The sequence below is a fragment of the Apteryx mantelli genome, chromosome 1, assembly GCF_036417845.1.
Source record: "Apteryx mantelli isolate bAptMan1 chromosome 1, bAptMan1.hap1, whole genome shotgun sequence".
In the NCBI taxonomy this organism is placed as follows: Eukaryota; Metazoa; Chordata; class Aves; order Apterygiformes; family Apterygidae; genus Apteryx; species Apteryx mantelli.
Genome location: NC_089978.1, coordinates 7,823,872 through 7,850,015, shown reverse-complemented (window position 1 = coordinate 7,850,015; position 26,144 = coordinate 7,823,872). Strand labels below are relative to the sequence as shown.

Sequence of the window (26,144 nt, the reverse complement as noted above, 5' to 3'; positions counted from 1 at the left end):
CCTCCAAAGACCTGAGAGGAAACCCATCAGCAGATCCGGCTGCCAGCTGGAGAGAAGAGGAGGAACCTGCTTTCTTTGTGTGCCTGAGGCAGTGAAGCTACGCACGTGGACTCTGGGCTGGATCAATGAGAGAGTACCCCCAAATCGGTGATGTTTGACTGTCACCATCTGAGTGGTTACCCTCTGCCGGTCATCACTTGTGCGGCCACACTGAGTCACTGATGGCTGCAACAGTGGTGGTTTTGCACTATTATTAAAGTTCTGTGTATTTTTAAAACAGTTGTAAAATTAACTATAATAGTTGTAATATTGTTTTATGTAATAAAGGGTTGTGTAATTCAATATTCCTCATAATATTCCCTGTGTGGATTGTCATTGGCTTCCACTGTCAGTCTCTCTGTGCAAATCTATCTTTAACCTCCACAGTTTTAGCTGCTCTGCAACAATTTCACATTGAGATAAATGAGGCAGCTCACACTTCTGAGATCTCTCTCTTCTAGGCTGCCTGCAGACCATGGCAGAGAGGGTTGACAGATTACATTGACTCATGTTTTTATGTGTTTTTCAGAACATAAGAACTGGAAACTCTTTAAAGAAGAAAGCTAAGAACAAAATATTAGCTATATTAAAAAAAAAAAAAGGAAGTATAAAAAGAAGTATATCCTGTAGCTCCTTGCAGCCCAGCCCAGTCCCTGGTTTTAAGGTCAGTAACCCAAAGGAAAGTGTACTCAGTCCAAGAATCTACAATTTAAAGCTATTTCAGACATAGTCTGTCAGATACCACGTCTCTAATTTGCAGTGAGGACGTGAGTGTGGGGAACAATAATTGACCAGCCATAGTCCTCTTTATACCTTGTGTGCTTGTTATGAGGGGAGCTGTTAGAGAAGGATACCTGGATTTTAATGCCAACCTCTCGGCAGGAGGGATATGAGTGTTGAATATTAGATGTGGTCAGCTGCAGCCAGAATTTGTTTGCTCCATGCTACATCAGTAGCACAAACAGGATTAATAATGAGAGATAATCTGGATTATATTTTCAGAAAAATTAAAATGCAAATAGGAGGCTGTAAAAAGAAAAAAGGAACAAATAGATACAGTTTTCCCATGCATTGAAAAGGGAAATAAATCACATATGATAAAAATTATTTTCCTCACTCTCTTTCCTCCTGAATTTTAGTTTGTGATACAAGCCAGGAACACCTGCCCTCCCCCCTCCAATGACTGGACAGTCACGTATCTCCAGCTCTATGCAATTATCTTCCTTGTCTGGCAGCCAAAAAAATATAAAAGAGTGAGATACAATAGTACAGCCTATAGGACACAGTCAGATCTGGGGAAAGTAAGTTGCACAATTATCTTAGCTTTCATGAGAGAGTACCAGGATTAAATACTGAACAGGACCCTATATCTTGTAGAGATATTTTCAGAGATTACGACTCAGCTTAATAATGGGCAGATCAGCACATTTTTACTTTAGCAACTTTCAGCTTTACTTTTTTATTGAAGGCCAGAAACTTTTAAGCATGTACTATTGAGGTTATTTTAGTGAAGTTTTCCTAATGATGGAGGTAAGGTGGGTGTTACTTTTTGAATGCATTGTCCAAAACCAATGTAAAGGCAGCCAATGTGATCAGAAGGACTATTTTTGGTGCCATCCTAGTTTCTGCTATCTTTAGATTAAAAAGAGTAGTACTTTTTCTCATTAAATGTAACCTACTTGTACAATTCACTCATACTGTGATATATAATATAGATTACTGAGGGAGAAAGTGCACACAAATCTTCCAGAAAAGAAAGCTGTTTTAAGTCCCAACTCCTCTTCTGTAAAGAAGAGAAAGGCTGGACATTCATTTGGTCAACATAACATCCTTTTTCCTTGCATTTACACTCTTTCCATGATGTGGAAATCAAGTGAACTTCTTTGTCTGTGAATTCTACTCAGACTGCTTGGGGATGAGCTTGCAGTGAGGTGACATAGATGCCTGGGGGAAGGTTTGTGTAAGGACCAAGCTCTGCAGTACTGGGTCATACAGCAGCTGCCTGCTTAAGCCTGAGAGTCACCTTGGCTGACTTTGGTGTAGGAAAAATGCTGCAGCAGCTCACTGGAGGCAAAAGATATTGTTTAAGCAAAGAAACTGTAACAAGCGTCATTGAAACAACTTTTACTTTGGGCATTCAGTTAGATTATGCAAAAGATAAGACATTAATGAGATACATCTAGAAGTCATGCAGCCCAAGCATTTGTTTAGGCCAGGTCTCAAGTTCATAAATGATTAAAATGTTTCTTTTCCTTAATCACTGGAGAGAGGAAAAAATGAATATGAAAATAAAAATTTGGTAGAAACAAAGACAGGGCAGCCTTAAAGTTTTGTTAACCAAAACTGTCCCAGACAGACAGACAGACACTATGTCAGTCTAGGAAGCTCTTGAGAAACTGGCACCTAAAGATAGCTACGTACTTCATTGCCCAGGGATGGTTTGGGGCATAAAATGATGGTTGTCCGTGTAAAAAGAATGCTGGCAGCAATGGGGGGCTGAGAAGTGTTTAGGAGATGTACTCCTTCAAGTACGGAAGAAGTGATACTCTTCTGAGTCAGCAGTGCTCCATTTTTGGGAGTCAGGCTGGGTAATGAGTTTTTCAGCCTTTTGGATGATAGTTAAAATGGCTTCTGGTCCTATATAATTATTAAAGTTTCTGTGGTGTGGTGCTTGGGAACATTTTCATTTGCGTGGGGGGGGGAGGGGGGGTTTCAATCATTTCCTTGGATAACTGACAGCCTGAATACTTATTAATAAGTACTAACTAGATATGACTTTTTTCTCATCGATTACTGGAGAGAAGTGCTCTGTTAAATAGCTATGTTACTCTTCTGAACAAGTGATGGCTACCAAAACAATTTAAATGAGTTTAAATATCTATGAGGGATTATGATGAATTCACAAAGTGAGGAATGAATTCCAAACAAAATGGGAGGAAAAGCTAACTTCATCAACTACTGAACACGACTTGATCAAAAATGTGGAAAGAAGAACTAGCTTATAAAAGAATATGCCTCATGTAGAAATCTTAGCATGTTCTCAGTCCCGGCGTTAACTGAATTAGGCATATGACTGCAATGCCCTTTGAAACTGCAAAATGTATTTTGATAGCAAAAGCAGAATCTTAGTAGCATGCCCTTTTTCCTGGCATAGCTTTTTAAACAGAAACTAGTGTAAATCAAAATACAATATTGAATTCTTTAAGAATTTATCCATCTGGGCCCTTTTCATCATCTGAATCCCAACTGAGATTCTTTTCTAACTTTGTTTTCAATGCTAGAGAATTATCTAACTCTCATTTCCAAAAATCTATTATTTTATGGACAAAACAGTTCTTTGTAAACTTTTAGCAGGGGATTTACTTTGAAGGTAGCAATTAATTTACTTGTTCAAATATATGTAAGGCAAGGTTAATAGAATCATGTTAATTTGGGGTGGGGAACTATTTTTATGATATCTGTTTCTTTCTTCTTCTTGTACAGTATCTCACTGTGTGTTCATAGTATTTGTTTAATGAATAAGCCTTGCTACTGATGGGCTTGGATAGTTGATGTGGAGTCCAAGGCTGTAGATTTGCAGAGGCTGTAACAATGATCACTGACTGAGTCTAGGCTGATTTCTGTAGTGTTGGAGGTTGCTTAAAGCTCTTTGAGCTCCTGTGATGAGGACAACTCTCATTTCATTAGAGGAGATTGGTCTTGGACCTGTCACCAGTGTAGGTGACAGGAAAAATGAGGAAATTTATTTGGGAGGTAAAATTGCCCACAGAAGCAGTAATGTGCATCATGGATGGAACATACTTAGCCTGGTCCTAAATAATATACGGTAAGACTATGATGCCTCTGCGCGGAAGTTGTCGTGTAAGAGATTTACATGTCCAATTTACTAGCTCAAGAGGCAGATTGAGACAAGCATCCCAGGTTTTAGCATGCCTATCAGACTTCAGTTTCAGTAGCTGTGAGCATGTGAAGCTTGAAGGCATACCTTCGTGGCTGTATTTTAATTAAATTATTTGCATACTGTGCATTTATACCCTAATTATGGTTCAAGAATCTACTCTTCCAGGTTCTTCATGAACTTCAAGCAGGAAAATGGTCCATGTCCCTAAAGTCTTACATAAACCAAGAGATGGCTGAAAACCTCAGTCAGCAAGAACAATACAGTTGGTCAAACTGATAGATACTCAGTGCTCCAGCAGTCCAATCACTATCTTATTAAAGAGGAGAAGAAACTAAAGGAGGGATTTGAGTGAGGATAACAAAATGAGTTTGGAGCTATTCGTAGCTATATTTTACCTGTACTATTTCATAGAAAATTTATCCTACTTCACAACTAGCTAATGTTGGAATGCTGTCTAAAGGATACTGCTTGTTTTATGACAAGCGCACAGCATATCAAATCAATGTTTGTACTGTAGGTACATGTAGAAATTCCAGTTTAGAAGAGACTTCTGTTGAAAGTGTTCATATACCTCAGCAAGGGAAGGTGTGGTTGCATAAAGAATAGATGTCAAAAAACTTAGGGTCTAAATCTCAAGAACCTTGTTGTATTCTGGAAGTTCCTTGAAATTAATGTGTCAAAGTATGGGTTCCCAAAGATCTCAATACATTTCCAAATGATCTGTAATTAAAGGCCATCTGAAGGCTAAAATATATATTTTTAGGTCCCTTGAAATCAGATTTACTTCTTTGAATCTGACTACAATTACTATCTGAGCCTCCAACAACATTTTAAAAGAAAGTTATGAGTAACAATGTTATCCAGTTTAATTCCATGCCTTCTATTGAAAGAGGGATTTGTAATATAGGCAGGTATTTCTCTCTTCCTCACTGTATTTCCTGCCTTGTAGAAAATGTTAGCTTTAGTTTATCCTGAAACTTACAAATTTCATTGGCTTCTTGATCTTTGGAAAAGTTTCTAGGTGAATGATTGGGTACCAAACAGTTAACTTGCATTTTGTTTGTGTTTCCAAATGACACAGATTATATACCAGGTAGAGGTCATGAAATCTCTTGCATTGAGTATTTTAGCTAAAATACAGCTGTGATGTCCATTTGGTTGCAACAAATTGGTCTCCTGGCTGTAGAAGAATAATCAGAATTTGGAGTAAACTTGGACGTAAGAATTTTTCAGAGAAGACTAGAAAACAGGCTGACCTCTACAGTGAATACTAGATTAAACCCTAATTTCAAAGTGTAGCAGGGGTTAGCATACACAAGACTATGTGACCATATAACATTTTATATTTGCTATGTCTTTTATGTGATGAATGAAATGCAGCAAGGATTTTCTTTTTGTTCATGTTAACGTGGAAAATGAAGCTAAGGACCTCAAATTAGTATATACCTAGTAGGATATTAGCAGTAAGATGTAACCAACTCCCTTGATTAGACTGGCAGTCTGTGCTGAAGGATTAGAATGACTCTTTCAGGATTAGGATAGCAGAGTTGTTCCAAAGACTTTACAGACTTCTGGACTGAAGGAAAAGGAAACTCAGAACTTGTGCCTATTTTAGACAGGTCAACAACAGAATCTGGGCAAGTGGATTCTTGTGAGGTTAGCTAGCACATGAGTTTATCACGTGCCATCTACTGTGTAATAAAGTATTCAGCTATTCAGCTGTCTCAGAGTGTTTGTGTGCACACTCTGCTAATGAGAAGCAGCTTCTTCTGCTTTGAGTGACTGCTAACCTACTTCATATTTGTCACGGGGTAAGACTGGCAGAAAATGTAGGGGAACCAATGCATAAGAACCTCATCTGATGATAACTTGATAGTGTGCCCACATTTTAAATCTATTGTAAGGCCATGAATCCTCCTCCAGAAATGCGCTGGAATGCTGGTGTTACTCTGGATTCATTTGTCTTTTGGTTCTGATCCAACTTTGAAGTTAGTCTGCTTTGAGCAGTATGTTGGACTAAATGATCTCCAGTTCTCTCTTCTCTTATGCTCTGATATTTAGTGTATTTCTTGGGTGCACGAAAACACAGAGAGTTTAAGTAATCTTCTCAGGTTCATGTGCCAGTTAGAAAACATGTCACAGTTAGAAAACTAAGCACCTCATTGTAGGCATCGATATTTGAAAAAGGGGCTCCAAACAATGAAGCTTTTTCTTCTCCGTGATTACTTTGGCTCTGCCTAAGCCAGTTCTCATCAGATCTTCACAAGTTCTGTGACTTTCTTCAAAGGTTCGTGCCTTTGATTCTATATTTGTCTCTGGAAGATGTTTTTGTTCTCAACATACTTCTTTAGCTGCTGGATGGGTTATGAAACTTTTAGGCTAAAGTATCTGCCAAAACATTAGTTTGTTTCAATAATTTCTTAAAACGTCTTAACTTTTTTCTCCTTACTGAAGAAGTTGACTAAATTCAAGTCAATTCAAGGAATCTGATAATTAACCTTCCAAGAACAGTAATAGTATTTCATAGGAAATCAGTCTAAACAGTGTATCACCTTTCTTTAGCTTGAAAGTGAAAATCTCTTTTGTTCCTATTTACAGAGGTGATGCCTGATTTATACCAGACTAACTTCTGTGACTTCACTGGAGTTTTTATTAGCTAATATTAATGTAAATTAGAGCAGGGCCCTCTTCTACCATCAAGGACTGAACAGAACCATCATTAATTGCTGTTTCATCAGGCAACTGATAACATGCTCTTCAGCTAAGAATAGCTACATCTCTTTGAACCACTTCTAATGCAATTATGAAAGGAAAAAGGGCTTTAAGACTGAGGTTAAATGCATTCAGAAGTGCTGAGGTTCTTTGAGTAGTACACATGAACAAGACATGAATGATCACACTTCAGAACTAGAAATGTTAAGGCTTTTCACAGTCAATACGGGATTGCAAAATGTACATGCTTTCATTTTTTATCTGCTCTCCTGTCAGAGAAAGATACTTACCACAATGTTTTATGAGTTTGTGTTAAAGAACACCAATCATCTATAAAATCACACTTTTGTTTGAAGTTTTTTTGCCTTTTTAACATGAAAGTTGTTGTTGTGTAAATAGATTTGGAGATAAGACAATTCTGTTTCTTTTTTCTTTTTTTTCATTTTGTTGTTGTTTTTTTTTTATCTTCACAGCTGACAGAGCATTGGGCTTAGGTCATTGTTTCTTTATCTCCTGTCCAGTCCACTTCCAGTTCTACTCATGCAGGTCTTTTACACAACCATGAGGAAGAAGTTAAAAAAAAAAAAAAAAAAGACCCAAAAAGGAAACAATGACTCAACAAATGTAAAACTTTGTAGTGCAGTTCATGGACAGTTTGACATGGGGCTACTTTGACATAGTTTCTACAAACTGATTCAATTTCATGTTAGTAGTGTCATTATAAAAATGAATGATTTGAGCCAGGAGTTCAGCTAAAATCAATACAGCAAGTCTATCACTTACTGTATCTTGAGACTGGAATTCAGTATGGAAGAAGGGATCCATACTCCAGGCACTCCTATTATTCAGCTTACTTGAAAAATGTATTTTTGCTTTGTTTATTTTGAGGGGCTTTGTTAAAATGGGGTATTCCTATTGTTGGAAATGGCTCTTTCCTGAATTTTCCACAAGCTTTCTTTAAAAATCATCCAGCTGTCATGGGCACCTTTCCCTTTTGTGGTAGCCTAGAAGATCCCCAACTAAGCCAAAGTCTGTTCTCCTGAAGTCCAGAGTTTACCTTCCCAGCTTTCCTCCAAATCTTAAACTCAAACTTCCTGGAGTCACTGCAAACTAAGGTGCTACTTATAACCACATTTACCACCAGTCCTTCCCTGATTATGAGCAGTTGTAAAGTACAGAATTACCCTTTGTTGATTCCTCTGGCATTTGTGTTATGAAATTGTCACCAGTGCAGTATAAGAACTTTATGGATTGTCTCCGCAATGCCATGTGCTCGAAGATGTATCTACTGGTGGTTGAAATCCCACATGAGTTTGAGCTTGTGTGAGTGGGAGACATCTGCTAGTTTGTAGAAATCTTCATACACTACTTTCCTTTGCTCAGGCAGTCTGTAACACATTCCCTCTCTCCCCAAACACTTTCTAATATTAGGACCGAATGAAATAGTTTGTTCAGTCTGAAGCAACTTTTTTGATATGTAGAAAATTCAAAGTCATCATTTGGATTGAACTAAAATAAATATGGAATTTGGATTTATTTGCTTGTTTCTCTTTTTGCTCTAGCCACTGATTTGGAAAAATGAGTTATTCACTTATTTCACTTAAAAATCAGTTCTAGATGTTCTAGATGGCTTAAACTTTTAATTAAACTGGTCAATGGATATTAAATCATGTTACTGTCTTTACTGTGGCTTTTCCTATAAATAGAATGGGATCTGCATCAGCTAATTTTGGTTATCTAAGTTTTAAATGAATAATTTAAAAAGTAGTCTAGACTACTAAAAGTGTCTAGGCTCTTTCTATGGTCAAGAGAGGGAAGCAGGCAGCTCCAGAAGGTATCTTATCCCTTAAGGTAAGAGGAATGAATCACCACCTGGAAGCACCTGTCTCTGATGACTATGGAGAGATAGAAAACCAGCTCAGACTAGAGGGCTAACTTCCATTGCCACTTCAGGCTGTGTGAACTCATCCTTAGCATCACTACTGCTTCAGGAGAATTTATATCAAGTGTCTTGTGGAATATTTCAGTTACTTAGTAAGACTGAAACAAACTATTTAAAGGTTTTCACTTCTATTTAAGGTGCATTTATTTTGAATTTGAATGCATGTACTTTAGTTTACCATTCAGCCCTGGTTGGAATTCTGACCTTTGTACTGCTAAAAGCCGTGCTGGAATGATGTATTCCATCCAAATAAAGAGTTTAAAATGTTCCCTGTTTTAAAATTTAAATATTTTTTTCTGTTTGAATCTTGTTTCGTATTTTAAAAATGTCCTGAATAATTTAACAGCATTTGGGCTAAATAAAAACCTATGTGACATGCTTTCTCCTTTGCCATTTGAGACACTACTATGCAAAATAATGTCTATGCAGATGAATAGAAGACATCTCTCCTGTGACCGGTGGAGTGTATAATTTTAATCACAAGACATTTTCTTCTGCAGACACCTTAGTGGCTGTAGACAGAAAATTGTGCAAAGGTCTGTCTTAATATGATTGATATTCTGTACAATTATGTTAGTACCATCAATTTGTCCATATTATACTGCTACAGAAATCCTATTTCTTTGGGGGTGGGGAGGTGGAGAAAAAGAAGGGTCAGCTGCCTGTCTGGTTTGTAGATATGTGCTTGTAAAGCCTTCTGGGAGTAATATGTCTTACATATTTCTCATGCTGAAATCTTTTAACAGGACCGACAAGATCCGATCAAACAGCCATGGCTCAAGAGGGCTTAGCGAGGCAGTTGTTTTAGACGCTTCCAGGTTATTTATTTTGCCAAAAAAAACCCAGTTCATAAGCATGCATTGAGGATTCTTTGGTTTGTTTAGTCTTAGACTGCAACAAATTTTTACCAGGAGATGCCAATAAAATCTATGTCTCCCTCATGACCTCAACATAAAAATAAGAAGTGTTGGGACACAACCCTTGGCTGCTGTGAGCTGATGTATGTCAATGGATTGCCATAGAGCTGTGTGTATTTGCCCACTGATACACTGTCCTGAGATTGTTTCATGCCGTAGAAGTAGACGTTTTTATTTATCTCCATTGCATGTTTTCTGCTGAACTACTGAATTGAAACAAAGAAACAGCTATTCATCACTGTATTTAGATAGGAAAATTTCTACTTTCTTGTTCTCCCTAAGGAATTGAAGCTGAAACATTAAATGTACAACGATATTTAGAAAATGTGGCCCAAACTGGCTTTGAGATAATACCTTATGTAATTGCATTCTTGGAATATCAATGGAGTCAACAGCTTAGTAGTGGTGCGGACCCATTTCCTCCCCACTTACCATTCCCACAGTTACTTTTCTAGAGCCAAGCTGTGCCCATTTATGGGCTCAGTCCTGTGAAAAGTCAACATCTGCAAAGTAGTTCTGAGCTCTCTCTATCAACACTGATAGAACAACAACTGTATTTGGAAAGACCACAGGCTCATCTTGCTATCTTTATCCCAGTTAATATTTATGGGATTCTGAAAGGAAACAATCATGTAACAGGAGAAAACACACACAGTTTTATGCATTCCTAAGAATATTTGCGTGTTCTTGTGACACATACTGGATAATGCACTGGCTATGTTCTTGCCTTTCTTGTTTTCCACGACCTGTCACATTTATTACTATAATATCATCATTGCTTCATCAGGCATCTTCTAACATGAATTTTTGAATTTGGACCTCTGCTGTGTTGCATGCTGAGGGCTTCAGTGGAGATATTTCAAAATGTTATTATCAAGGGGGAAATACCATGTTTTATTATATATAATGGGTTCTCAAGGAATCTACTCCCCTTCCAGTGTCATACAGAATCTTTATTAATGATCTGTAAGAAAATATCAAGTCAATGCCAGTAAAATTTTCAGCTGAAGCAAAAATATTTACATCATTGTAAATAATAATGGGAATCGGTTAGTAAAAAGGGTTCTGTGAGTATTCTGACAGCTAATTTGCACATCAACTCTCTCATGCTAGAAAATGATTATTTCTTCCCAGGTTCTACTAGTCAATGTGGGACTGGGTGTTGGCTTAATTACCAACCAGCATGGTCATCCCTTTGTGAGACCTTGACAACACGTTCAGAAGATTCAGATTCACAGAGGAGTGATGGCGCTTCAGATGCTGCTAGATAGGCAGCTTTGGGTTTCTTTTATGCTTTTGTACAAGTCAAATTCCAAGGGTCAGAAATAATGTCTTTGCTGCTTGAACAACGTGAGGCCTAACTACATGAGTTTAACTGTGAACTAGGAATGAGGTTTCAGGCGTTAGCTGAAAAGGATATTGTCACAGATTGTAGCTGTGGGAAGCTGACATTGTGACTGCTGGTTCAAAGGGTGGGTAAATATCTTTGTCTCTCTGCTCAGAACCTTAGACCTCCTCTAATAAGGCAAGAGTAAAAGATGCACACATTTGATTCTGATTTCCAGAGTTAACTCTTCTTGTTAGAAATAAGGAATCTTAATTTGTTAGAAGAGGAATCTCTGAGCAACTTTTCAACTGTCTAATCTTTGTAATGTCTTGGAAGTTATCAGATAGGGGTCCAGATTTTGATTTCATTTTGATTTCTTTTATACAAACTATCTTAGTCAGAGTCAGCAGATTTAATTCTATTTTGTATCAGAATATCCAAGATCAGAATCTTGCCTGCTAAGATTACCCTGCTTGAATGCAGTATCTTATTTCCAAACACAGCAAACTCAGCTCTAAGTATTGATCTTCTCCTCATATATTCTTCATATGATTTTTAATGTTTTGCTTCCATGGAGAAGAAAAATCGCTGCAAGCTTCTTCAATCCAAATAATAATAATAATAATAATAATAATAATAAAAAACCAGAATGAAATGCTTTTAGTATGTTTTCTATAAACCTCTGCTCGTAAGGCTGAAACAGCAAAAGTAGGGCAAAGGGGCTGATTCAAAAGAGCCAGTTGCATTTGTGTCAGGGCTTATGACTGTAATTTTTTTAGGATGTTTGGCTCAGAAACTATTCTACGCACACACACAAACATATTCTGGAAAACAGGCACAAGAAAGAGCAGAAGCAAAAAATAGCTACCATCCATCACATATTTCCTGTGGCATAGCAAAATTATAAAGCAAAACAGTGTCACTGCAATGGTTCCTTTGGAATATGGATACAAACTGCTGTTATCAGGTATCATCCTTGTATACTCAGATTCCCTTCTTTCCCCCTACTATCTGTCATGATTTAGGAATGTCTTAACCACATTAGAGGATCCATGAATAAGCATATGTCCTTTATGGCTAACATTTGTAAATATGTGTAACCAAATTTAAATGCAAGACTAGCTGGCCCTCAAAGCAGTCTTGTCTTAACCCACATTGACTGCCTTAAAGGCTGTGAGATAAAGGCCAGCTAACTTTGTCAGTTAGCTTTTCAAGGAGTAATCAAGATCCTACAGAAAATGCTGTGTCAAAAGAAAGAATTTAGGAGGTAATCAGGACATTCCAGCAAAGAGTGAGTGCTGGCTGTGAATACCAGTTCTTGAAGCCTATGAAACAGCCACATGGCATGACATGGTCATGAGGGTGAATTATATGTATTTGCACAGCATCTTCCCTGCATGAAGGGAATGGCTTATTCACACTGGATAAACTCTGAAGCTGGCATTTAGTCCATGTGAAGTCCATACTCTTATGCCCAGGAAGGGTCCAAGGACTGATTTAGAGAGACTGTCGGGAAAGGAGAGAGAAAAAAAAAAGTGTTAATTTCATGAAATGCTACTTTTTTGCAAATAAACCCCACTGAAGTTTATAGGAACAGAAAGTAAGAAAAACCCTTGAACAACAGAATGTATGCTTACTTAAGTCCTAGCATCAATTCAAAAGTTTAACTTTAGTTTTATGGCTTTAAAATGTTAGCCTATAATTTCAGTGTTGTAACCTGAGTGATAGACATGATAGTGAAAATCCTTCTTAAAAACGATTTTGATAATTTTTACTTTAAAAAGGGAAATTTCTAAGTACTTGAAAATATTTAAATACTTATTCTCAGAGAGGCTGTAAAATCACCACCCTTGGAGGTTTTAGAGACCTGACTAGAAAAAGCCCTGAGCAAACTTGTCTGAAATCGGTGTTGACTTTGCTTTGAGAAGGAAGTTTGACTAGAGACCTCCAAAGGTCCCTTGCAATGTGAATGGTTCCGTGATCCTATGATTTTATTACTTGTTTTAGTTCAGTGGCTGCATCAGTTAAATTTCTCTTCTGTCTGCCCTTGTGTGGGTTCCAGGTATTGCTGCCTAAGGTTACAAGCAACAGCTGAAATTAATGGAAGAAACAGAAGCTGAACATGAAAAATATGTGTAAAAATTCCAAGTGTTAACAAAGGCTGCTTACATTGTTCTTTCCACTCATTTCTGGAGAAATGTGAATGAACATTTACCTGTAATCTTACATAAAGCCATAAATCCAAAGATGCACAAAGAGGTGCACATGAGGGCATAAGTTTGGTATGAGGAGAGAGGATTCTCCCTGGCTTCCTGGTATCAGGGCTCCAAATGTCAAATGATTAATCTCTGTCATGGGAAAGTAAAACTGTGGGATTTCTGTTGTAAGACTGTACCAATGCAGGTCACTGGGTAACTTAGTCCCCAGGTTTTGTCTCTATATTAGTAAATATAATGGGTCAGGGCTCACACTCATACCTGCAAGCTAAATGGTACAACACAGCCTTGTATCCATACAACCAAACTCTTCTTTTTCCTGTAATAAGATGGCTGCAGCCAAAGTGCCTGTTGGGAATGGCCCCTGGGTTTGTGCTAACCTCCAAATTTTGCCTGAGCATTTTTGGGGAGATTGCTATTTGCTATGGGCCAAAGTCATGCCAAAGACTGCTAATGATTAACACTGTTACCATGTGCCAATGCTGAACCTGTGACATGGCTCTGTTTAGGTTGTGATTATAGACACAGCTTGTGAGATCTCTAGCCACTGTCAGTTGTAGTGTGCTAGTTGTGTAACACCTACATGTTAAATGAGGGACAGTGGGAAGAATGCCATTAGGTTACAGACAGATCATTTATAATATTTCAGCCTCTCCTCATGTGTATTAATTGCAAGGATAACCTGTTTGTAAAGCCATCTGGTTAATGGCTATTCAGCATAAAAGACGAAGACAAGACACGGGAAGAGTAGTAAATTAAACACACAAATACACAAACTGTAACATAGAGAGATAATGGAGACAATATTAAAGACCAGGACTTTTCAGTCACTGATCACTGGCCAACTGAAGAAGCCACTCAAGCATAACCTTGAAGAGATTCAACCAGAATTTTGTAACTGTTAAGAAGAAAGGAAACAAGATTGTTCTGATCAGTGTAGTCTGTCCTATCTTATTAAACTCTGTTCCTAGCTGTTTTCTGTGTGACCTTACTCTCTATTCTGTGTGTGCGTGTGTGGGTGATTTGCTAGTGAACTTTAAGCTGGGCTACTCAGTGAGTGGGAGGAGACCAGAATCTGGAGATACCCAAGGTGGGAACTGGAGGCTGTATAAATGGGGCCTGAGGTCTGGGCATGGATTCTAAATGGACTTATGGACTGATCTTAGGTTCGAGGGACCCACAGAAGTGAGCAAAGATTGAAAGCTGACCTATAGAAGGACTAAGGACAGTATCCCCTAAAGGAATATTCTAAGTTTCAGTATAAGCACTTATATCTTATCAGACCAAAACATATTCCACCCCTGCAAATGGTTATCCTTCAAGAGGCCTGAGATCCACAGTTGAGTTTTCTGTAGTACACTTCCACAGGAGTTTCATTTCAGAGGTGGCAGAACTGAGTAGCTTAGAAGCCCATCACACGCTGAAGCTTTAATGAGATCTGCAGTAAAAACCATCTCTTGTGTGTCTCGCTTGGGGAGATCAATCCAAACAGTATGTTCAGAGCCTGCTTTATTGAATCAGGATCCACATGAAAGTCACTAGTATTTTCTTTTAACACATCATGCTATCACAGAAAGACAGTGGGACAGTCCTAGATTAGACTGTAGAGTTGCCATGAGCCTTATTTAATGGTCTTTAACAGGAATACTGTCTCTAAAACAGGAGTCATGCCATGGAGAAAGTGAGCTGTGTTACTTCCTTGGTGATGCCTCTTTTGACCTCTGAACCAGCTCCCCAAAGGTGGGCCTGAGTGGAGCTGCCCTACAGTGGCAACTTTTCCTTGGCTGTACACAAACCAATGAGAGTAGCCCTGGCAGAGTTATAAAGACAAGACTTTACTCTGTCACTGATAATTGCACCCTAAGTAGCAAAAATATATCATACATGGCATTAGCCTTGAAGCAGATGAGCAGTTGAGCAGATGAGCTAAACCATGAGGGATGGTTGCTTTTCTGGTCCTGCTGGATGAAGACAGTAAGGTACAAATCACAGCAATGTAATCTTGTTCAGCTGCCATGTACCCTGCTCTATGAGAGGAAATATTGAGCTGCATCCTCATGTTTAATTATATATCCCAAGCTAGATGGGGAATGTTCAGCAAAGACAACCCTTTCTGCTCCTCTGTATCAAGTTCACTTTTTCATTTGCCAGAATATTTTGCTTCCTCCAAGTCTTCTGTAATTTCCGGATTTTATTTGCTAGAAAGGGTTGAGATAAAGCTCTTAGGGTAAAGGGGGCTATAGCCCTCCCGCCCTTAACTACTCACCTGGGACAGCAGTGTGCAGATTGTATCACATGGTGATAAGCATGTGGCTGAAAAGCCTCTCTCCGCTCTTCCCAAGTGTAGAGGGTGGCTGGATATGATCTAGCTGTGTTTAAGCTGAAGTGCAAAGTGACTTAGACAGTTTTACTCAGGTTATATCTATTGCCGTTGAAGCCATCAGAAGGACTACAGTGTGGGCATGGGAGAGCAGGCAAATGAAGAACCATATCACATCGGAAGCTAAGCTTAGACTGTTAAAAAAAAATCTGCCAAAACTGACTGTCAAAGAAAACTTTGAGTTTTGATTAACCACACTTATTTTTTCATGACAAAAGGTGGATTTTGGTGGCAATGCAATACATCATGTGGCCTGGCAAGGGTGACTGGCCCACAGAAGAGGAGGGAGGCTTGAGACAACATAGTCACACTTTCTGTCTGGCACTGAGACTTTATTTTAATAATGATATTTTTGGTTTTCTGTCAACTATTTAAAAATTTTTATTCATTTTCTTTCACTCAAAAATCTAAATATGGGAAAAACAGAATGAACTCTTTTCTGATCTGTTCCAATTTTCTTCCCTTTTAGCTGTTTACATTCTTAAACTATAGAACTAATCCAGGAAATGTCTGTGGAAAGTGAATCCATGAGATAGCAGAAAGTATGTCTTAGAGCAGGATCCTTCCTTCCTATCATTAGAAAGTCTAGGTGCCTCCATCTGAGCTAGTCACTGTGGACTCCAGCTCAGTGAAGGGAAATAGGCTTATTTAACGTGATTTTCCGTTGTCTCCTTTAGGAAGATAATCTCTCCTATAAGTGCCTATTAACAGTAAAGGTGGTTCCATAACGTATGTAGTCTAGCTGAGATGTAGGTGTCTACATTGAAGACATCTCAAATTACATAAGAGGAACTTAAATCTTTTCCCCTCATCTTCAAAACCCTTTTGCATTTTCTGAGAACATATATCACCTTTGAAACATTCTTCTTTACTTATGGTTTCCTTCCTTTGAATAAATGTTTGTTTTGTGCAAGTATTAGTCTTAAAAATAGTCTCTGTCATGAAGGTTTGACATAAAGCTTTCATTGACTCTCCAGCAATTACACAGTTTGATCTTTCATAGTCTGACAACTACGAGTGACCTACTAGCACGTGGCTGCTGCTCAGCTTTGTGAGTAAGAAGGTTTCTCACTCACAGTTGTTACAAGCAATGGTGGCACAGAAGCTTCTCTGCAAACTCTGGATGCCTCTGGGAACAGCCAATAAATTCACAGTGTTTCTGTCAGAAAAAAATGTCAGAAAATTTAAGCCTTGTGCAGAGAGAGGAAAATCAATTAGATCAATACTAAGTAAAAATATCATTGTATTATTCCAGCCAAAGTAAATAATACTACTGTAAGCATTACTGTAGTTGTCCTGTTTTTTTCCCCACAGAATCTTGGGTATGTGAATAGGGTACAGAGTGACATGCCATTACAGCCATTAAAAGCTCCTTTGGTTAATTCATTGATACTGAAGTATTCTATCTGTGATATTAAAATAGAAAGTTAATCAAGTAAATATTTCACAGATAACAGGGGAAAACAGAATTAAAATTGAAGTGGATAGAAATATCACAAACTGTAAACGGGATGCTACCTCAGGAGGTGAGGAGGCAACCAGCTGTCTTATCAAGAGCAGCAATTGTCTCACCAAAAAGTCTTAGAGGAGAGTTTTAAGGATTGTTTGGAAAATGAATAATTGGTTATTGGACATTATCCTCTGTGTCTTCCTGTTTTCCTTTTCTTTTCTCCTGTAAATAAAACCCTGTTGTACTTAGCGACCTGATTCATCACTTACAGATGAGGAAGTATGACTTAGTGAGTAATCAAAGAGCTTCATTTAATGTTGCCAGGTTTCTTGGTAGGGTTCAAACCACAGTTTTCTTGTGACCCTAGAAGCTGAAGCTGGCCCTTGTGGCTGCCAGTCGAGGCTTGGCAGAAGAGTTATACAAATACATCTATATCTAACAGGTAGCTTTAGCCAACAGTGCAGTTTCCACCCCATATGGTGACTAGACTTACTGTACAGCCTGTGAATTATTACTGCAGTTCAGCCTTCTGCAGGCTTCTCATTTAGAAGGCAGACTAATGGGACTTTTTCCTGTGCTAACCTAGGTCAAACTTATCACAGCTGGAAGTTGTTTCTTTGCATGACTTAAACTCATTTGCAAGCGTTAGAGTACTGTTAGCGCTAATATTATTTTCTTCCTAGCAGGGGACAGTATCAAGCTAGAATTGGCTGACAACCACGATTTCTAGTTACCTGGAAATGTAAGTTTAATTAAACTTTTAATGTTATTTGGCTTCAGTCTGAATCAACTGATTTTTTTTCTTGTGAGACACTGCCAGTGAACTTGAAGCTCCCAGGATCTTCTGGCTGCTTCCCAAAGTTACTGTTCTCTTTAGTCTATAGCATACACATAGTCCCAGAGCACACCCCACCAGGACTCCAGGCTTCCTTCTCTCATGTCATGTCTATAAAAGTACACTAAGGAGAGCCAAGGCATGGACTCAAACACTGCTCCATGATCATCTATACTGTTCAACTGTTAGCAAAGTTCCTGCCATGGTTTTGGCTCGTGCCATCTAGCCCTCTTCCAGACAACGCCTGGGCTATTTCCACTAGACAGAGTGGATAAAGCCATGCTGTTTTGTAGCAGAAGAGGAGCTCACTCTGTCAATGATTTTGCCTTGCCACTTGCCCTTGAAGACAGAGATTGGGCCCTGTATTTATTACTAAAAACATAACCTCAAAGACTTTCTTTGAATTTGCTGAGAGCTACAAAATATTTAAAGACTCAACAAATTTTTTAAATGAAGCTTTGTTTCATTGGTCTCTATGCTTGGGCAATAGTGAAGCACAGGTACAACACTTTAAAAACATTGCACTTCTGTAGTGACTTTCACACTGCAGGTTCTGCAGCATATCCTAATGGAGAGTATACATCACTACCAGTGAAATGAAGCACACTCTCAGCTGCTGTCCACCAGTTAATAATCTGAATGCAGCAATACTGTATAATCCACAGGGAACATAAGGTCATATAACTCCTGTGGTTTTTTTTGCTCTTTAGCTTGTGTTTGTCTGTTCAATTTGAGGGTGACGGCTAAGAGGACGGTATTGGCTTTACACAATAGTTTTAGGGAACAAAGTGGACAAGAAATTTGTATCCAGCTGAAATTATAAACAAATATGGTTAGGGAAGCTGTGATTTTTCAAGCAGGAGGCATTCACTCCAAGATGTTCTTGTGAGAAGCGCTATGGAATGTTTAATGAGCAAATGGTCAGGACCTCAGTTTTACATCTTGTCCAACAGCTGGCTCCTTCAGAAGCAGAGCGCTCCTTCCCACCATGAGCAGGGCACCAGTTCATTTCACAGTCACAAGGAGGAGTGTCATTCACTGAATCACTGACTTCCAAGCACTGAGCCAGGCAAGCCTGACTTAAGGTCAGAAGTCAGCAGAGATAGCAGTGGCGTGGTAGTTAATGACTACGTATTGCTCCTAACCCTCTGACTGAAAGTCACTGGTAGCTATGTTGGATAATGAGGACAGTATTTACCTAGATGAACTGAAGTACCTTCTTAATATATACACAACTGACCTGATAAACCGTTGTGTTTGCATTTTTACCTCAGAAAAATGAGAGTGATTTGCTGTGCACTGAGCCAAATGCATAGGCTGTGGATATTACATTTTGATGTATTAGATGGACAACTTTATCTTAAAGATAATTTGGATGAATAATTTAGAATTTCAGGGAGCATTGTAAAAGGGTTTTTTGTTTCTTTCCATTTGTGCTTGTCAAAGCAACATCAGCCTCACGCAGTTTGGCATGGATTCTTCAAAACACTGCTGGAGATGCTGCTGAAGCTGATAATTCAGCTATATCTTGCTGTATAATGAACCAAATATCACATTAGTTTTTTTGAGAGAGATATGCAGCATCAACCAGCCATTGCTATTTCCTTGTCTGGATTTCAGCAGCAGCAAGACATTTAGAGGCACCCTTGCTGTGTATTGTTCTAATGGCTTACAGTAGAAAGAAATGGTCTTTTAAGCAAAACTTCAACTGAGATCCCAGATCATGAGGCACTGGGACCTTTGCAATCGTTATAAATCTCATGGTGTTCTCAGAAAAGCAAGGCTGCGAGTGTGATGTATCTTGACTATTTCTAAACCTGCGCAGCCTCTGTGCAGAAAGGTGCCTGCATGATGAGAAGTGACAGCACTCCCAAAAGGAATCAAAAGAGAATGGTTTGTCGCTCTGATCTATGCCCACCACAATTCTCCCCAAAGTCCATCAAGCACCAGGGATTCACTGGAAAGTAGGCACTTCAGTTCTGTCTCCAGAATCGGTGGGGTTCAGCATTTCAATGTGAGATCATGTGGGAAGGTACAGTGATACCTATTTATGAAATCTCTAAATAAGTTGCTTTTACCTGCTCACACTTATTCTCTCACAGATTTCATTCAGTGTTTTTATTTCACCCACTGACACTTCACACCCATTTCCTCACAAGTACCAAGACATGTGCCCGAGCGGTTTGGCTAGGAGCACCTGTGTGTGAGGCAGACCAAAAAGGATGCCAGCTATTGAGTCTTTGTCATGACTCTGGGATTCTTCTTGATTGGCAATGACAATTAAGACAGTTTTTGGATAAATTATACCCTTTAGGAATCAACAGATGTTATGCAGTGATCCTTTGCTTAAGAATATTGCTTAAGAATATCAGCCTCCATAAATCTTAAGCAAGGTTACTGCTCATGGTCTGCTTTCACTGGTTTGTCTGGAATATATATCCATCTATCTGTTGAACTAACAGGAAAAGAAATGGCATATGTGATACACTGCAGCTGTGTTGCCATCTTCCTGGTGTTGGGATGCACTGTCTTTCTCTGGCAGGTCATTTGTGCTATGCCCTTACCAGAGTGCAGGCCTCGTGGGAATGACAACAACACCTTCCTCAACTTGACGTCTGGGAGCAGTGTCCTGGTTGCAGCGTCTGGGGAATGGCGTTCTCTGCTATCAACACAGGCCACTCTTTTAACACTTGTCCTGCTGCTTCTTCCAACACCTGCACACACACATGCACATTTCCATTCATACTGCATGCATACCAAGCTTAATATTCCTGTTACAAATCTCTACAAACCCATTTCTGGGCTCTCTGTTGACAGGTTTCAAATGGGAGTAGCTGGCAAAAGAAAGAGGTCACATCAATGCCATCCAAGGATTTCACTGCGTGGGACACTCGTCAGATATACAACAAGGAAGACTATCCAAGCCCAAAACATTTTCAGCCCCTAGGCGATGAATAAAACATGTTATTGTCTGTGCTGATTGGCTGTTTTAAAATGTATGTGTCCAGCTTGGAAGTACTGCAGAACACATCAAAACTAGCTATGACGAGCAGTTAAATTTCTTATTATTTTATCCTATTCTTGCTTGCTACAGCTATGGCTATCTAGATTATAGCTAGCTCTTTTAATCTTTTCTAGCAAATCAATCCTTCCTGCCCTTTAATTATTTTAATTGCTGTTCGCTGAACCCCCTTCATTTTTGCCAATACCTTTTTGACAAATTGCCTACAGATGCCTTCAGTATTCCAGCTACAGTTGCTGCACCGACTTCCAGAAAGACATCTTATGTATTTGCCCTCAAGTGCTGCTACACATGGAATCCGACTGCTATGTTTGTTTGTTTGTTTTTGTCATCAGATTGTACCAAGCCTCTGTAAATCCCTTCTCTGACTGCGACTTTCCAAATTTCTCTGCCCCACTCAATATCTGGGATGTGTATTATTTCTGAATCTCACAGAGAATCCCACATCAATAGTTTATCTTCCTCTTCCTTATCACTCTACTCCCTTCTCATTTATTTTCTGCCCTTGGGAGTTCACAAGTCCTTTACTAAATACTACTTTTATTTTATGTTTTGTTTTAAAGAACCAGTGGTATGAGATCAACCAAAACTAATAAAGGCAAAGACCTTGCCCCAAAAAATTTGCAATCCACACGGATATGATTAGCTGAAAGTAGGAGAGGATGTACTGTAATCGTCATTTCACAGAGGAGAGGGTACAGTCCTGGAGGGTACTGAGACCCAGGCAAAAGATTTTACCAGGCTACTTTGAAGGGTAAGAGTAATCTGATAGAAATCAACAGATAATTTCAACAGATAAATCACGGAGATGCCTCATATATTTAAAGTTCAATTTCTGAGAAACATAGATTTCTGAAGGAAGAGCACAGATGCTAAAATGAAACTGCTTGGAAAAGTACCAGAAAAATAATAATCAGTCTATGTGTACCTGGCTGCAATGTTTGGACCTGGAACAGCTCTTTAAATAGTGGCTTTAATAAAAAGCCTGTTTATTTTAATAAGCATAGAGCACTTTTAGAGTATTACCTTGCATGTACTGTAAGAACTACTCTACTTAAATGTTTGTAGGATGAGATTAGATGATTTCCCCAAGGGCACACTGGTGACAGAGAGCTGACTCAAGAACTTCCTCAGGCCGAACTTGGCACCTTTACCTGGCAACCTTTCCTCTGTTAGCCCATTAATTCTGTTCTGGTCACTTAATCTCTTGTAGGTTGGAAGCAAGTCTTGCAGCACAAGGCTTTACACCACCAAAGTCCTACCTACTTTTTTGAAATAGGGGTTGAGTGCCACCTGCATAGTGCAGAAACTTTGTGTTATCCCCACTATGATAGAGGAAATTGCAACTTAGATTACTTATTCTAGAAAATGTTATCTTGCAGCAGAGGAGAGTGAGTGGAAGAGATAATAGGATTAAAACTAAGTGGCTAAACTGGCTTGCTGTTTGTTATATCTCCACTTTTCTTCCCCACCCAAGTAAACACCACCACCTTTATCAGTAATGAAGCTGTTTATCTTCCTAAAGTGCCAAAGTCACAGTTACAGCTTTGAAGAAAAAGGTTGTTTGAAGAAAAGTAGTATTTGCTTCTCTCTTGTTTGCAGCGGCATTAATGGCAGTAAATCTCCTGAAGTCTGTTGAGAAATGTTCATACAAGACCAGAGAAGAATGGCGATTAGAATACTGTCAATACACCTCATCTTCCTCAGTTCTAATAAGGGATGTCCCAGGGTCAATTTGGATGTCCAGACTGGAACTGCACAGATCACTTATTCTCATTTTTTAAGTTTTTATTCTTAGTTATGACTTGATCTTATGAAGATTTTTATTAACAGTAGTGGTGCAAGCACAATGGAAGAGGTTTAGCTACTTGGGAACTTCATTAACTGATGTATTAAAAATTGTCAATGAAATCTAGTTCATTTCTGGGACCAGAATGGTTTTAGAAGGTATGGAGAAGATGTGCGGATGTTGAGTATCAAGGGTGTCCTCAGAAAACTTCTATGAAGTGAACCTTTTTGGCAGCAGTGTGAGATAGGATATTTGTATGGCTGTTAATGGGGAATGATATACACGTAAGAGAATGATATAAACATAAATGTTTCACCAATGAGGTATTCCAAATGTGTCATGGGATACACACATACCTGCACACACACACAGACACAGACACATGTGGTTTAAATAAATATGTAAATTGCATTGCAAGGATTGTAAAAGAATATGTTCTTTGAAGCTCTGCCCCAGGTGTCCTTTTCAACATTTATTTGCTGCCTTATTCTGCCAGGCTGAGGATACCGTGAATATGAAAGACATACAAACTGCCAGCCAGCTTTTGCTTTCAAGACTGCTTCTTTGATGGTAGTAAAAAAATGCCAACTTTGCTTTTTGATTTGCTTTTCTATAATATTATTTGTGTGACAGATTGAAAAACAAGCCTAACAAAAGTACCAAGTATCAATTTTCTATTATCTGTTCTTAATCTCTTCTGATGGCCTACAGAGCAGATAAACAGTAACAACTTCTACATCAGATTCTTCCCACAGGCGCAATACTCAAAGAAAATTCTTTTTCCATATTGGAGCTTTTTCGTTCCTTTTACTTATAGCGTTTTACTCAGAGCCATGCAGGGACAGAGAACTATTAAGATAAAAATCAAAACCCTCCTGGAGTTAGGCTCATCTGACACCATCTCTTATAATGTTGGAATATCTTGTCTTTAGCTGGTGCCTCACCAGCTAGCTATCCTCTCAGGTCCTGGATGGCTGCTGAGATGTTTATAAGAACACATTTTTCTCTGCATATGATATAGATGCTTTGGAGGAGAGAGGAATATATTAAGCATGCAGAAGAGAAAGGCAGCCTTTTCAAGTTTCATGGATCTTGGTGCAAAATCAAGGCAAGTTAGTGGCAGGAAAAATAATTCAAGCTCTTTAAAGCTCTTTTGAAGTGATTTCTTTAAAGCTTCCCTTTTGCATTTTACTATGCAATCCTTAAGTTTCTAGATGCAAATACAGACAGATGCTATATCAGTCAGGAAACTAAGCACCTTAAATCTACTGTGAATGAATGAGCAGGCTGACATTCATCTCACCAGCCTTGAAATTTAGATGTCTGTGCTAGCCATATAGTTTCTCTTGTTGATGGGAGATGAGTAGCTGAAGACAGTGATTCTTCTTGTCCTGAGCTGTGTGTCAAGAGAGGTGACAGGAATTAGACTTTGGAAGTGACCTTCTCTGCCCTTTGAATACAGATCACTAACTTAAACTAGAAAGATAATTTATAGAAGGCTGAAGTCAGGTTGGATAGAGTCCACCAGTAGTGGCCTACCTGCAAAGTATCATGGTGCTAATACCTAGCCTGCACTGAATATTCCAGCACAGGAGACATGAAACCAGACCCAAGTCTTATGCCCCATCCTTTCAAAGCTATCCAGGGAAATGAATAAGAAAAATACACTTTGTAAGCATATCTACCCCAACAGTGTGAGAAATGGAGATTTCATTTTACCTGGCACATTTTCAGCTCCCTAACTCCTTAAGATATCAGTAAGTCCTCAGTTATTCTGGACTCCCATTTTATAAACAGAATTATTCATTAGACTGGAAATATTATGATATGAAAAGTTTTGAAGACAAGATTTAATTCAAATGAGAATTTAAGATGTGAATTTTGAAAGTGTTCAGTGGTCACTGAATAGCAGCTAGTTTCTATGCCCTCTGCATGTGGATCTGTCTTTAATCTTCATTTCTGACTGAGAAAACAGGAAAGCCAAAAAAATCAGGCATAACTACATCCCTCTCAGTATTTTCCTTCTCAAGAAGTCAGTTAGCATGGTTTTATCAATGGGAATGGGCTTAGGCCAAGGCAATTCACTTTTGAAAAATCTCAGTTTATTTAATACTTCTAAGGCAACTTTTCCAAATACTGAAATAAAAGAATTAAAAATAAAGTTAGCCATATTTTATATAATCTTATCTTGAATTAGGAAGCCAAGAAAGACATTTTGCAAAATAAGTGCCAAGTTCTGTAATTGTTAATTGATTAAGAAGTTGCCTGACGTCATCAGATCCAGCTGTGTGAGAAAGGACCCCTTGAAAAATTAGAAACTGGTGGGATAAAGTTTTATTTTTCTTGCTACCACTTGAGCTATTCTGTCAGTTTTTGGATGTCTTCCCTGCTGCGCAGAAAATCTAAACTAGTATGTTTGCAACAGGTTTTCTGGGGTTCATGTGGTGTCATGACACAGCAGTGTTTGTATTGCAAGTGAGGTAATAACACTATGGCTTTCTGAAATGTGGCATTTTCACAGGCGAGCTGGGTACTAATGAGGTCCCTGTGGACAGCTGGGTGATTTAAATATTTTAATTCCCATCCATCTCTTTTGTAGAAGCAATTTGCTTACCATTTTACTGCTGTGATAGCAGCAAGGACTGCAATACTAGAGAGCAGGAGGAAAGGAAAGGGGTCTAATGTAGGCAGCAGCTTTGGAAGGACCTTGCAAAATTTCTTCCGAGACTCCCTCTAAGCAAGTTCCCTGACTCTTCCTCAGGGGTTTGCTGCCAAACACAAGAAAGAACCAGTCAGTCTATTTAAAATACACAGGGCAATCAGTCAACTCAGGGAAAAACAGTCAGCAAAATCTACTGGTCTCATTTTCTATCCACCAGCCAAAAAAATACATCTCCATAGGAAGGAACATTGCCTCTTGATATTCTGCTCTGTCTCAGCTACTGTCGTGCCCTCTAGCACAGAAGTATAGCTATTGGCTGTTGTCTGTGTATATGCTAAAGTCCCTGGGGCTTAAGCAGTCTAGAAACAATTAGTTTTTGTTAATAAAAGAAAATAACAAAAGTCTGCCCTAGATAACTGCACAACAGCTCTACTTTTATATGTGCCAGCAACTTGAGCTTTCTGCTAATGGTCAATGTCACAGCACTGTGCACACTCAATTTAAAAAAGGGAACACCACATGATGCTTGTTCCTTTTGATACACAAACATTTTAGTTGTTCTGCACAATAAGATCTCATAAAAAAGCACTGTCATAGAATGACATTTTTGTTCTATTTGCAGTGTGAAACCTGCCAGTCAGTGTCTTCTGATTCCTCTTTCTATAGTTCTTACATGGTTGTATTGAAGTTGTTGTTTTGATTTAGATACATCGATATGAGAAAGGGCAAAATTATACTGATTGCTGAGGGATTTTTATATTGGGGCACATCTATAAATGTGCACAGATTGACAGTAAGGGCAGCAACATATAATGACAAAAAGCAGCAATGATGACCTAAAATCACAGAAAACTCTGTACACAACTGTTTCTGCAGCAAGACATAACACCAGCCCCTTACACTTTATTGTACACAGAACTCGCCAGAAATGAGTAAAATATCACTTAAGAGT

The 26,144-nt window shown here is 38.7% G+C and overlaps 1 long non-coding RNA gene across 1 annotated transcript in view; it reads left to right on the top strand.

Moving 5' to 3' along the window:
• Nucleotides 1–20,674, top strand: part of LOC106492219 (uncharacterized) — a 60,179-nt gene extending 39,505 nt beyond the window's left edge. Inside the window, exons 2-3 of the long non-coding RNA XR_001293950.2 lie at nt 17,571–17,626; nt 20,537–20,674. This is a non-coding gene — a long non-coding RNA (uncharacterized lncRNA). The remainder of the gene's footprint in view (nt 1–17,570; nt 17,627–20,536) is intronic.
• Nucleotides 20,675–26,144: the final 5,470 nt, after the last annotated feature.